Source organism: Misgurnus anguillicaudatus, chromosome 1 (genome assembly GCF_027580225.2).
Source record: "Misgurnus anguillicaudatus chromosome 1, ASM2758022v2, whole genome shotgun sequence".
NCBI lineage: Eukaryota > Metazoa > Chordata > Actinopteri > Cypriniformes > Cobitidae > Misgurnus > Misgurnus anguillicaudatus.
The window spans coordinates 19,450,540-19,466,062 of record NC_073337.2 but is presented as its reverse complement, the minus strand read 5'-3'; the positions used below and the strand labels follow the sequence as shown (position 1 = coordinate 19,466,062).

At 38.6% G+C, this 15,523-nt stretch overlaps 1 long non-coding RNA gene across 2 annotated transcripts in view; it reads left to right on the top strand.

Annotated features, from left to right (window-relative positions):
* LOC141363944 (uncharacterized) overlaps positions 1 to 15,523 on the top strand; it is a 65,773-nt gene that overhangs the window by 20,359 nt on the left and 29,891 nt on the right. The window lies entirely within an intron of this gene.

Here is a 15,523-nt window from a genome sequence, read left to right as displayed (position 1 = left end):
GCATTTTAATGAAATCATGCCGGGGCAACTTTTCAATTGTTTCCAATGAAAGCATAGCATTTTTTAAAACAGCCTGCAGCTGGCTGATTTTTTCCGCGTTGAAAGCTGGTACTCGGCCGGCGCTAAAATCTTTGGTGTGCATGCCCCCTAAATGTTTTTTTTCTGCTCAAAATGACACCTACAGTATGTGGTTTGTTTTTTCATAGGAAGACATGACATCATTCATCTACAGGATTACCATCAGGTGTACCTTTAGTTACTTTAGTAAGGCGAAAGGCATGTCACAATGCATTGTTTTTCTGTTATTCTGCGTTGATACTATCATGTTTGGAAAGGTGGTCCTCACAATGTAGGTGTATATGGGACGGCAAAGCTTAATAAGTTAAAATGTCATCAGTGGGCTGTAAGTTGCAAAAGGTTGAGAACCCCTGGTTTACACTACATGTTATTATTGCATCCTGTTAATGTACAAAATAGTATCTGCCAATATAAAGTAAAATGCAAATATAAAAAATTATTTAGCTGAATTATTTATATTATTTTAAATGAAAAAGTGTGGACTGAATAATCTCTACCTTTTCTACAATCATTCACAGATGACTAAATCTAATCTCACAAGAAAACATACTTATTTTACATGTTGCAATTTCTTATAATAATAATAATAATAATAATAACTTTATTTTTATATAGCGCAATTAAAGTAGCTTCTCAAGGCGCTTTACATAACAGAAAATAAGAAAACAACGCACACAAAATGAGACAAGTAATGCATACATACATGTAAGAATAAAACAAGTAAATGCATACGTACATGTAAAAATGAGACAAGTAATGCATACATACATGTAAGAACACACAACAAATAAAAGGGTCATAAAAAGGCTATCCTAAAAAAGTGAGTCTTTAAAAGAGATTTAAAACTACTAAAGTTGTGTGCGTCTCTGATGTAAGGAGGGAGTGCATTCCAGAGTCTAGGTGCGAACGACGAAAAAGCCCTATCCCCTACTGAGCGCAGCCGTGACTGTGGGACTACTAATAGTCGTGCCTGTGAGGAGCGCAAGTGACGGGTGGGTGTGTAAAAAGTTAAAAGTGCTGACAGATACTGGGGGGCAAGACCATGCAGTGCCTTGTATGCAAGCATGAGGACTTTAAAATCAACTCGGAACCTGACCGGAAGCCAGTGCAGGGACTTGAGAATTGGTGTAATGTGCTCATTTTGCCTGACTCCAGTCAGGATCCTAGCAGCTGAATTTTGCACATATTGTAGTTTATTCAGTGTGGTTTTAGGAACTCCAATCAGAAGTGCATTGCAATAGTCAATGCGAGAGAACACAAAAGTGTTAACAAGCCTTTCAGTCACCGAGCGGAACAGCATAGGACGAAGTCTAGCGATATTTCTGAGATGAAAAAATGAGTTCTTAACGGTGTAACGAACGTGGGGGTCAAAAGACAAACCAGAATCAAAGATTACTCCTAGGTTTTTTAATTTGGTTTGTGCTTCCAGGACAGAGCCATCTATGTTTAGCGATAGTGAGCCAGCTTTGCGAAGCTGGTGAGGGGTGCCAAGAAGCAAGACCTCCGTCTTATCACTATTGAGGCACAAAAAGTTTTGAGACATCCATGATTTTATCTCAGCAATACAGTGAGTCAAACGAGAAAGGTCCAGATTATGATTAGTCTTGGAGTGGATATAAATCTGAGTGTCGTCCGCATAAAAGTGATAATTTAGCCCAAGTGATCTTAAAAGCAATCCAAGTGGAAATATGTAAATGCTAAAAAGTAAGGGGCCTAAGATGGAACCTTAAGGAACACCCGTACAGACATAACCAGTGACGGACCGGAATCCACTCATAGATACAAACTGTTGACGATCAGAAAGATAGGATCTAAACCAAGTTAAAACAGTCCCAGAAACACCAAAGACAGTTTTCAAACGCTCGAGTAGCAGCTTGTGGTTAACCGTGTCGAAAGCGGCACTAAGATCTAGGAGGATCAGGATGGAGAGAGATCCAGAATCTGAGGCTAATAACAGGTCATTGGTGACCTTGACCAAGGCTGTCTCAGTACTATGAAATTTTCTAAAACCAGACTGAAGGGGTTCGAAAAGATTGTTAACTGTGAGGTGACTATGTAGCTGCAAAGCCACCAAACGTTCCAGAATTTTGGCGAGAAACGGTAAGTTTGAAATGGGGCGATAATTGTTAAAGTTGTCCAAGTCACCGTTATGTTTTTTTAGAACAGGTGTTACAGCAGCAGTTTTCAATGCTGCTGGCACAACACCAGTATGCAGGGAATCATTTACAATATCGAGAACTGCAGGACACAATGAATTAAAACAGGATTTAAACAGGCTTGTGGGGAGGGGATCAAGTACGCAAGTGGTAACTTTCATACGTGACACCTCCCTAGTGAGCAGCTCATTGTCAATTTGTGAAAAGGTAGAGAAGGGTATACCAGAAAAACTAGGTGAACAAATTGTGGATGATGATACAGGTGCAGCATGAATAAGTTTGTAGACATTGTCAATTTTAGAGCTGAAAAAATTAAGAAAATCATTACACAACTGATTTGAAACATGAATTATGAATTCGATCGATGCGGATCAAACAAAATAATGAGGTTATCAGAATAAAGCAAGAACAAAATCCCACCCCTAACCCCAACATCACTGGAGTGATCTTACTAAAACCCAGCAAGCAATAGACGTCATTTCACCGACTAGGTTAACTATAGACCCAATATAGTTCGGCTATGAGAACTACTTCTAGTCAAAACAAACTAAAATTTTTGCCAAATTAACTTGTGAGATGTCTGATATTCCATCATGTAAGTTAAGGCAACCGTGATTATAGGGTGTTTGGTTTCATTTGTTTATTTAATTTATTTGGTTAGGCATCTGTTAAATGTTCACTGACAGACCAAATTTTGACTTGTTTTAGCCTAGGGGCTGTGTTTGGACAGTTAGACATTGCTGGGAATGTATGAATGTGATTGTACAAACTAGGTTCAGGGTTCCCACGGGTCCTTGAAATCCTTGAAAGTTTGTGAATCTGGGGGAAATAATTCAAGGCCCTGGGAAGTTTTTGAAAGTATACATACATAGATACAGGTCGTTGAATGTGCTTGAATCTATTTTATGCATGAAGTTTTCCTCGAAAAAAATCCATATTTTTCCCTGTGTAGTGTAGGATAATATCATAAAATTTCTAGCCTTTTAAGCACACGTGCTAAACTGTTCGCTTTAAATGTTTATATCTTCTGTATGCGAAAATGTTGATTCATACCAAAATGTTTTTTGCATAGTTGTGTTTGACACATGAAAACGTCTCGGCTTACGTATGTAACTGTTGTTTCCTGAGAAGGGAACGAGACGCTGCGCCTCCCTGTAACGCTACCTTTGGGAATATTTCAGATAGCGATATACTTCCTGGCTCTCGCTTCACCCTGTCTTTGTCATCAAGCCTCACCATTGATTGAATTTGATATACACATTCAGACACACTTACCCCTTGAAGCATTCCCAAAGTGTCAGTGACGCAGCATGAGTTTCCTTGAAAGGGAACTGTAACAATGTTTCTTAAAAGGTAACACGATGCTCTCACTTGAAATGTGTCCCCACATCTGGTCCTTTAATTTGAGGGTATCGGACCTGGAAAGTCCTTGAAAGGTCCTTGAATTTGAAGTTAACTAAGATGTGGGATCCCTGTAGGTTGTGTTTGGAGATTAATCGGAGCACTAGTTTGCATTTATCTTTGAAACTTTTTTCACGTTTCTTTACATCAACCCATAAATCAACAGACCTACCCCCATACACTTGTTCCCTGGAGTCAGAACTTTGATGTGTCTGTATTCAAATGATGTTTGCATCTGTACAGATTTTACTGGATGCAAGGAGAGCTTCACAGGATGTTCTTAGCAAAGAAGCAAGAATTTTTAGTAAAGTGCTAGAATCCCATACATTTTACAACATTTGCATCATTTCATATTTCATAAATTAACAGAATTAAAAAAATGCTAGTTATTAGCTAAAATGTTTATAAAGCCTGTAGCTTTTTCTTATTTATACAGACTTATCAGACTTATTTAACAGATATCCCCTAGCAGTTCTTGGTAAAATGCCAAGATAGATTAGATTTTTTTTTATTTTTACACCAAACTTTTTCACTCTTGAATGAAATACTAGTGATGCGCGGGTCGTCTCATAACCCGCGGGTCCCGCGGGTAACCCGCGGGTCGGGTTGGGGCGGGTAAAGAAACTGTCACTTTACTGCGGGGCGGGTTGGGGCGGGTCGGGGCGGGTCATTAAAAACAAAATATAAAAAACATGTATGTTGCGTGCAATTTCCTATAGCCTATAATAAATATTTTGGAATATATATTTTATATTTTATGTGGTTCTTCTTTGATAAGGTTGCGATACGTAGGCCAACGTAGCAAGTCAACCTAACTTGCGTGATTGGCTTCGCGTCACACAAGCGCCAAGCAAGCAGCTCTCGCCACAGCCAAAACAACAAATCAAAGAAATAAAGATGGAAGACGAAGTGCGTGAGAAACTAAGGTCGGGAATTTACAAAATTCGAAGAAAAGAAGGTCAGTCGACAAAATCCAATGTTTGGGACCGGTTTTCAGAAATAGTTGCAGCAGGAGACAACAGCAGTGTCGGCTACGTTAAGTGCAACTCGTGTGAAAAAATGTACAAACACGAGAGCCACAAAACGGGCACTTCCAGCATGTCAAGGCATGTTTGTGGGGGGACTAAGAAAAAGGATGACACGTCTCAAAGTATAACCGCTTTTCTTAAAAGTAAAGTTCCGGCACATGTCAAGTCCGAGGTTACAGACGCTTGTGTTGAATTGTGCTGTCAAGATCTGCGGCCCTTCGACATAGTATCTGGAGATGGATTTCATGCCGTAGCGCAGTGTCTAATTAACATTGGTTCACGTTACGGGCGTGTGGATGCCAGTAGTGTACTCCCTCACAGGCAAACTGTTTGCGACAGAGCCAAAGCAACCGCGACAGAAAAAAAAGAAATCCTCTCAAAGAATATAAATAAAGCTCTGGATTGTGGCATAGCTATTACCACTGACATGTGGACTGATGAGTACAACAAACGTGCATACACGGCGATTACTGGTCACTTTATTAATGACGACTGGAAATTGGAGAGCCGTGTCATAACCACAGCTGAATTTGATTCTACTCTTAAAAAGACAGCGCACAACATCCACGACCAAATCATTAAGGAGCTGCATGACTTTGGTATTGACCCTGCTCGCATATCAAAAGTAATGTTTGTAAGTGACCAGGGCGCAAACATAAAAGCTGCTCTTCGCAGCTACAAGTGGATACCGTGCGCAGCCCATGTCATTAACATCGTTCTCAAACACACGTTTGATATTAAAGAGAACACACCAGCATACATGCGCGACGTGAGTGATACCATTGAGAAGTGCAAAAGCCTTGTCAGATACCTGAAAAAATCGGGGACTGTGGGACAGCTCCCACACACCGTGACACAGGAATGCGAAACCCGATGGAACAGTAAAGTTGCGATGATGCAGTCAGTCATTAAACAGTACCGTGAAATCCAACAGGCCTTAAGGGACAAAGATCAGCTCCACAGAATTGATGGCATTCAGCTGGATGTGTTGAACACAGTTACTGAGTTTTTGTTGCCTTTTAAAACTGCGAGTGAAGAGATGGAGGGTGATAAGTATCCAACTATTCAACTGGTGGTGCTTTGGTTTTTTAAACTGAAGAAACACTGCGAGCCCCAATTCGGTGATCCGGAGTACATGGTTTATATTCGGGCATTGGCAACGCAGCTGCTTAACGAGAAAATGTCCATCAGCATCACCCACAAGCTTGGAACTTTTCTTTGTCCCCGTTTTAAGTCACTGAAGATGTTTCAAGCGGATGAGAGAAACGCTGTGTACGACCAGGCCAGAAGACTTGTCAGGGAATTTGACAGTGTGGTAAAACCTCCAGCAAGTGCCCCAGCGACGGAGCCAGAGGCAACGCCTCGAGGTGAGTCGCATCAGCGACTAGGGCGATAGGCTCGGGTCTTACGTTATAGCTTTTTTCTGGCCATATATATATATTTTAAATATATACTAAATACATTTTGTAGAATGTAATGCTCAATTGAATATATTTTTGAATTTGGAATTATATTTAGTTTTAACCTTCATGTATTAAATTATATTTCAAAATGTATTTCAATATACATTTGTAATTTTACATCCCATATTACAAAATTGTATTTTTTGCCTAAATATATATTATATATATGATTCATACAAGTTAATTATTTTTGAAGTTTAAAATAGGCTACATTTAATTTTAAAATGGTTATGTTTAGAGGTTCGTAACAAAGTTTTTCTTCCAATGCGACGTGAATATTTTCCTTGGATTAATATATGAGGTGCTAAATATATTAAAATATATTTACTTTAAAATATGTTTTAAAATAGCCTATACAAAAATTGGTCAAAAATTATATCAGTGAAAATATATATTTTAGCAAATTTTATTTTTTGGCCATTTTTTGTATATATTATAAAAAAAATTGCCGTATGGGTAGACCTATGTGTAAAATATTAAATATTGTTATATTTTACTTTTTAGTTGACGACGCCGAGAGAGTCAAAAGAAAAAGAGATGAGTTTAGTGAATGGGAGGATGGAAGTGAAGAAGTTGCTGAGAAAGACGAGGTTCAGCGCTACATTGAGCGTCAGTTCTTCTGGGACGGAGAGGACATTCTAAGCTTCTGGCAGTCGCAGTCAACCGCCTTTCCCGTGCTTGCCAAAGTATCAAAAATGATTCTCTGTATCCCAGCCACAAGCGCATCAAGCGAGCGCACATTCAGCTCTGCTGGTCGGGTGCTCGAGGCTAGGCGAAATAGATTAAATCCCGGTACAGTGGATGCAATTCTTTTTTTGCACAGTGAACGTAAAAACGCCAAATAAACATTTCCGTGTGTTAAATAAATGTTCAGTGGTTATGTAGCGTAGGCTGTAAACTGTAGGACTAAAAAAATCTGAAAGAGAATTTGTTTAGCCTTTTTCTGTTTTAAAATATGCTACTGTAATTTGTTAGACCTAGAGGTATATTTATAGGTCTTCTATAGAGATAATTACAAACGATGCTTTGTACATGTTTATATATTGTTATTAATATGACCATGCTGGTTTCATATGGTGAAATAAAACCTGTTTTCATTTACATTACAATGCGTCTATTTAATGTTCGCGGGTGCGGGCGGGGCGGGTTGTAAAAATAGATACAGTGATGCGGGGCGGGTTGGGGCGGGCCAATAATTTCATAAAAGCGGGACCCGCGGGTTGGAAAAAAACCTGACCCGCGCATCACTATGAAATACCCAACCTGCATGTACTAAACAAAATCTATGTTTAAGTCACAATAAGAGTTTTGGCCATTTGTCACTTAAAACGTGTTACGCAAGCACTGTTACCTCACAGTGAGAAGGTCTTTGGGTTCGAGGACTGCATGTGTCTCCTGGTATCATTGTGGGTTTACTCCGGGTACTCATAGATCCAAAAACATGCAGGTTAGGTGAATTGGAGACGCTAAATTGTCCTTCCTTAATTTGTGTGTAGATTAGGTCCTGTCCACACATACATGGCTATTTCCGAAACCGTACATTTTTCATTGCGGTTTGGCTGTTCGTCCACATGCAAACGCAGTATCAGGTGACTGAAACTGAACTTTTATAAAAACTTCTGCCAGGGTGCAGATTTTCAGAAACTCAGTAAGCAGCGTTGTCGTGCAGCTGATACGTTTTTGGCTTGATGACGTGAACTCTGCAATGGCTTCTGATTGGCCAACATGGCTTTACGGTTCGGGATATATTGCCATCTGATGCTCTTGACAGCATTTCATACCGGGTGTTCGTGTGGATGCAGAGAAATACTTGTGCACGTTCAGACTAACTTGTGTATAGATTAACCTGTGCTTGCCATGAGTAGTCAGAATTCATTTTTTTATTTAGTGCCTTGTGTCAACAGCTGCTTATCATTTGCCTAAAATAGTATTTATAAGTAAAGTAACACTGTTGTTGTTTGATTGTAAAAATGCTGATATTTTATCTTAAGTCTTTCCTGTTAGCCAGTATCGGGTTTCTCAAAACTTCTTGAGAAACATCCTTTTTGGATTGGAACTCCATCATTGTGTAGCTGTTGGCATAAATACAGTACTTGCATAGGGATATGATTCATCTACTCTGTATTAATGGTCATTGGAGGACATTAAAACTATACAGACTTCTGGGAAAGTGCACAGTAGTCAGCACAATACATTTATAGCAATGGGTAATTTACTGTATTGTTATAATTACTAATGTGTAAAAATACACAGTGGTTTTATCCTATGGCTGGATCCCAGTTGGAATGAAAACAGATTCTCCGTCTCGACAAGTTTAGTTGCACAAGGCATGATGTAATTTAGCATGCACTCCTAGGAATAGGAATATTTTGGCATGAAGACGACGAGTACGGACATTCTCTTTAAACCATGTGGTTGATGGCGTTGCCAATAAAAACAATGAAAATTTAACTTATCGATATTTCTAACTAAGACCTTATTCACAACATGATTGAATTATGCACGTTTTTGAAATGTCCAAATCCTAAAAATCTGTAACTTACTAATGCTTTTAAAACATTAATTGGCATTTCTCAAGCTGAAAAATGTTGTGTGTTTTATATGTTGTGTTATGTCTCTATGGCTGCTTTCAGGCAACTTTTTAAAAAGTGTATCAGACCCAAATCTGTTCAGTTTTGTAGTCTGAACAGCACGAAAACTATGTCAGAAACTTAATCCAGCCATAGTCTTGTGCCTTGTGTGAAAAGTAGTTTATCATACACTGTCAGAAAAAAATGGTGCAAATATGTACCCCAGCTGTCAATGGGGGCATACCCTTTCAAAAAGTACAGCTTTGCACCTAAAGCGTTCCTTTAAGGTACATATTGGTACCATAGAGAGCTTATTAGTACCTCAAATATACATATTTATATCCCAAATGTACATATTGGAACCAAATGTATCTATAGTAGGCAACATATTACAACCTTTTTAAAGGGTACTGTCCCAGTGACAGCGGGGTACATACTTTGACCATTTTTTCTAACGGTGTATAGCATTTTAAAGGAATAGTCTACTCATTTTCAATATTAAAATATGTTATTACCTTAACTAAGAATTGTTGATACATCCCTCTATCATCTGTGTGCGTGCACGTAAGCGCTGGAGCGCGCTGCGACGCTTCGATAGCATTTAGCTTAGCCCCATTCATTCAATTGTACCATTTAGAGATAAAGATAGAAGTGACCAAACACATCAACGTTTTTCCTATTTAAGACGAGTAGTTATACGAGCAAGTTTGGTGGTACAAAATAAAACGTAGCGCTTTTCTAAGCGGATTTAAAAGAGGAACTATATTTTATGGTGTAATAGCACTTTTGGGAGTACTTTGACTCGCCTGAAAAGTCTGCTCCCCTTCTCACTCTCATAATGGGAGAGGGAGGGTGTTACTCCGCCGAGTCGAAGTACTCCCAAAAGTGCTATTACGCCATGAAATATAGTTCCTCTTTTAAATCCGCTTAGAAAAGCGCTACGTTTTATTTTGTACCACCAAACTTGCTCGTATAACTACTCATCTTAAAAAGGAAAAACGTTGATGTGTTTGGTCACTTCTAACTTTATCTCTAAATGGTACCATTGAATGAATGGGGCTAAGCTAAATGCTATCGAAGCATCGCAGCGCGCTCCAGCGCTTACGTGCATGCACACAGATGATAGAGGGATGTATCAACAATTCTTAGTTAAGGTAATAACATATTTTAATATTGAAAATGAGTAGACTATTCCTTTAAGAAACGTCTGTAACCTTGTAACCATATGCTCAATATTGTCATATCCAACTATGTGACTTTTACTATAGTGAATAGTGAATGACTATATAAATCAGTGGTTTTGGACAGAGTACAGTATATGCATGAATGCTTTATACGCTCATACATTTGACGTTGCATTGATAGACACGAGCATATGAGAAAATGACATTTTTCCTCCTTTCCACACTGACAGCTGCTTTTAGTTGTTGGCAGCATATTGACCTTTACTGCATTACTACTGAAACCAGTTCAAACACATATTTCATCTCCAAAAAATTACACCGTGAACATTAAGTTTGCATCACTCACTAAAGCTCGGATTTAAAAAAACAAAATGGATTTGCTTGCACTGTGAGCAAAGCCAATGAAGCATGGTGTCAGGCTTGAGGAGGAGATGAAGAATAGTTTTCTTTGCCCTTAGATAGACAAAGGTCATTTGGTTATACAGTAATGGATGATCTAATGTCTGCTAACAGCATTCTGGAATGGCAGAAACTTTGACCTTTTGCAATGATTTAGCATCTATAGATAGTGGTCATGGTCACCATTTGTTTAATCACTTATTTATATATTTTAGGCATAAATACAGTACAGTCATGGTTATTTCTCTGTCCAAGAATGTTTTCATTGTAAAATATTTGTTTGTTTGATTTCAGGTCGTAAATTGAGTTCAGATCATACTAAATTTATGTAGATGTATTATAGCGCTTATGTAGTTTGTAAAGTTTGTACTCTTTCAGACATAATTTATGGTTGGAAAATGTGAAGTAATGCAATCCTTAAAGGAATAGTTCACCCAAAAATGGTCCCATTGACTTGACCATACTATTTTTTATTCCTAGTATGAAAACTTAATGGGCACCATTTTTGGTAAACTACTCCTTTAAGTCCTCTTAATCGGTTTTCCCAGGCCAACTCTATCAAGTCTTTTAATAGAATTAAGACCTTTTATCTTTTTTCTCAGACAAAACTGTTTAACAAAACCCGAAAGCCTAAAGTAAACTTTATGTGAAAAAGGTGCCAAATACTGATTGAAATAATACAGCTGCTATGGTGGGCATGACATAGAGAGAGAGGACTGTGGGATAGAGTTCATTGTGTCGACTATTGCACACATTACACCATGAACAATATCCAAAAGTGTGTGTGTGTGTGTGTGTGTGTGTGTGTGTGTGTGTGTGTTTGAAAGAATTCAGTTTTTGCATGCCTTGCTGATACTTTGCAGAAAAACTTTTGTACCAATTTGTTTGGCAACTTTAGCAAACCGATCGGGCTTCATCTACTAGGACTGTTTCCAGAGTCATTCCTCAGCAAAATTGATGCCAACTTTACCATTACAAAACCTGTTCTGTTGGGTTCTTGAAACTGTAGCTGTAAGACCATATTTATACATATACTACCATTTAAGGTTTAGGGTTAATTATCTGAAATGTTTCTCATGACCTTAAAAACTTTTATCTGAAGGCAAATTATAGTTCAGTTGACAAAATATTATTGCGCTATAATTTCTTTCTTTACAAAAATATCTTAAATTATGTTTTTTTAAATGGATGACTTAGACTGAATTGTGAAGATAAAGCAGCCAATAAGAGCTAAGCAATACTGTTTAAAAACATGTCAGGGTGAGACCTCAAAGAAGCTTAAAGCAACACTAAAGAGTTTTTACTTTTTGCTCCCCCTACAGGTTGGAAGCGGAATTGTCCATTATCACTGTCGTAAATAATTTAGCTTATTACAGCAAAGCTGGCTCTGATTGGATTGTAGGTCTGCCGTAAAGCAAGTTTTTGTAGTTTTCACGCGAACTACAGGACCGCGACCCGACGGTTGGAAACTTATTTAGTGCGGTTTTAGCCGATAGAGGGCTGCAAAGCAAATGTGAAAGTGACGTTCACGGTTTTTCGGGTGGATGAACGACTGAAACTTTTTTGAAAACGTTATTTTAAGGTAAAAAAAAAAATCTTTAGTGTTGCTTAAAAGAGCACCTTTTACATTCCTAAAAACATCATTATTTTGTGTATTTAGTGTAATACAATGAGTTTGCGTGGTTTATGGTTAAATTTCCACATACCCTTACATTATTGTTGCTCCTTTATGCCCCGCCTCCCTAAAACGCGTTAATTTTGTACAAAGCGGTGTCCTCTGATTGGCCAGCTAACCAGAACGTTGTGATTGTCCTGAATACCACTGTCGTCAGCCAAAAATGTGACGTTTCTTCCCATGTGAATCAGCTTCCAATGCAATACTGACAGGAGTTAATATCGTCTTTACTATCTTATCAATACGAGCCCAAATCTGATCCAGAAATGCAGATGACCAAGCTGATCGATCGAGAAGGGTCGATCAACTTTGCCAGCGCGGCTTGAGCAGGATGTAACAGATTAGTAAGGTAAGGATACTAAAACATTAAAACCATGTCTGCATTTAAATAAATTTAAGTTTATGACTTCAAAGATGCTAAAATATACCAGCTTTGTTTTATTTTGGTTTATTCAGTCACAGAAATTATATATAAAATTCAGTCACAGAAATATATTTCCCACAACACACAAACACACACACACATATTCTTTACACAATAAAGCCCACAATAATGTTTTATAAGATCCATCCTGAATTTGAGCTTTCCAATGATTCCCGAACTTAATAACCATACTGTGTTTATGCAGCTGTTGGAGATCAGATTTTAGGAACTTTTAAAATGCCTCTTCTACACTGTGTGTGTGTGTCCATGTATCAAGCTCATCTTGTGTCATATTTCTTTGTGTGCGTGTGTTAGGTGTGAATGTGGTTCATGTGTTTTTTTTTCTAAAGTAAAGGTCATACCTCATGTGAAGAGCCCAGTTGTGCTGAAATTTGAAACTAAAATTTTGTCAGCTGGAAATCACAGTTAGAAAATCTTTTTTACCTTAGTGTAGGATTTGGCTTCAAGTTGAAATTATTTAATATTGCTTTGCGCCTAAAGGTGTAGTTCGATTCATTTCTATCATTGTGACAGGTTCATTATATATAAACGAACGGGCAGAATATGCTTCAATTCAAAACTCATTTATGTGTTACATGGAAGAAAGCCGAGATTGGTCATACTCATGTTTGGAGTAACCAACACCATTTTTGTTATTGGGTGAACTATCCACTTGTGTTCAATCATTTAATTCAAAGTAAAAGGGCCAAATTTATTCTTCTCCAGAGCATGTGTCTACAAGTCTACATGGATTAGTGCCTCAGCTAGTGGGTTTCTTACAGATGGAAAATATCCATAGATAACGGCATCAACAAAAATGCTTTGCACAAAACCTTCCCAATATCTGAATTTGAACACACAATCCTACTTACATTTGCTTGAGGGCATGCATGAGCAATTGAGCATCTGTCTGAATACTGATAATATTTGCAAACCATATCAAGGTAGTCATGCCATTACCCAGATCCTGAAGTTTATGTCACTTGCAACTTTCATCATACAACACTGGCTGTAGGAAGCCAAGGACCTGTATCAGACTAACATGTGTTAATTGTCATACAGATCTGTTCCTCATTACTGTCTTTTAAAATGATGAGACCACAGCTAAACAGCTGTAGCACCCAGCATGACACAGATTCCAAACAAAGCTGCGATGACCTTCTATAAAACTGAACCAGGTTCAGCTTCTTTCAGACCTCAAATAAGTTTATAAGAAACTACAGCATGAGTCTCAGATTAGGGACCCCTAAAAAACCCTCCTTGTTAGTGTCAGTGCTTTTGTGTGTTTATAGACGTTTTCCCTGCTGAAAAAACCAGCATACCAGCAAGACCAGCATATGTTGTGTTTTGGTGCTGGTTTGCTAGTGAACACCAGCTAAACCAGCATCAAACCAGCATCAGCACCAGCATTAGCACCAGCTAAACCAGCATCAGCACCAGCTAAACCAGCATCAAACCAGCATTAGCACCAGCTAAACCAGCATTAGCACTAGCATCCCATTCTGGTCATACCAGCATATGTTGTGTTTTGGTGCTGGTATGCTGGTGACCACCAGCTAAACCAGCATGGACCAGCATAATTCCCATGCTGGTCCATGCTGGTTTGTTGCTGGTTTTTTCAGCAGGGTTATTGGACACACGTGCGTTGTCGCGGTTATGCATCTGGATTGGAACTTAACTTCCGGTCTCTGTTTGTTTAATGGTCTGGCTAGTGGCTAAACTGAACTTTGGAACAAAAACCTTGCAGAAAATAACACATATTTTGGTTTCCCAAAGACGAGGGGAGACGACAATAATGGATCAACGCTATATGAAAAGAGGTTTGGCAGCCAATCAGTAGTTAAAGTCGTGGTGCGTGATTTTTGAAAAACACTTTGGAAACGGGAGTCGAGCCGACTACCAAAACACACTTGTAGCCAATCAGCAGTAAGTGGCATGTCTACTAACCGACATTGTTGCCTGCGTATGTGTGGGATGGGTCTATCAAAAGAAGGTGCAGATTCTATTGGGGTAGGGGTGTGTTTGTTTTGGTGATTTCAAATGTCAACATTGGCTTTTAGAGATCATGCACCCCACCTTTAAAGGACCAGTTCGGTATTTTACACTTAAAGCCCTGTTTTCAGATTGTTTTTGATGAAATTGAACAGTTTTGACTGAAATTTAGACATATGATGCTGGCCCGAGAATTTTCGTGTGTTTGTTGTATCACCTCCTACCTCTACAATCCAATGCATTAAACTTTTGTTTACAAAGACGTGAAACTCAGTGAGTGGTCAGGGGTGTTCACTGATATGCTCACACAAAAATGGCTGCAAAAGATGCTTTCCAACAGGTGTTTTATCATTCGTTGTAAACTTGTGGACCTATTTTTCCAAACGCCTCACACCCGTATATTCTTCCGTTGAGAGCTTGAATAATAGACACTCCAGCCCAGTTGGTGGCGATAATCCACGTTTGCCAATTGCAAGAATACTAACAACGTTTCCGGTGGCAGAGTAATACCGTACCTCACAGCACATCTAATACAAGTCAATGGAGTTGGACAAAAACTACGATAAAACCTGTTGGAATGCGTCCCCTGCAACGATCCCTGCGTGAGCACACCAGTGAACACCCCCGACCACTCCGTGAGTTTCACGTCTTTGTAAATGAAAGTTCAATGCATTCTATGAAGGATTGCTCCAGTGCACCCACTCAGCCACTGCAGAGGTGGGAGGCGAAACAACAAACACGCGAAAACCCCCGGGCCAGCATCACATGTCCAAATTTTAGAACCGTTCTATTTCATCATAAACAATCTGAAAACAGGGCTTTAAGTGTAAAATACCGAACTTATCCTTTAACATTGTATACATTAATTTTACACAGTGACTTTAGCTCAGTGTACTTTTTGATACGCTTTAGTTTTTACGCTTTTTGATTTGAACTAAGGTAATCTACTTGTTATTTATTTTGCATGTTATTAGAAATAAACTTCTCTAAGATGACTCTATTGTTATTGATTCTTTGAATAAGTTTACCGGAAGTTACGTTTGTTCCACGAAAGCCGTTTGTTTATGTTATTACTGCTGAAGCCATCTATATAACTTTACTAGAAAGATATCTCCAGTTTCAAGTTGAGAAAAACTCTTATCTTCCCGTCATT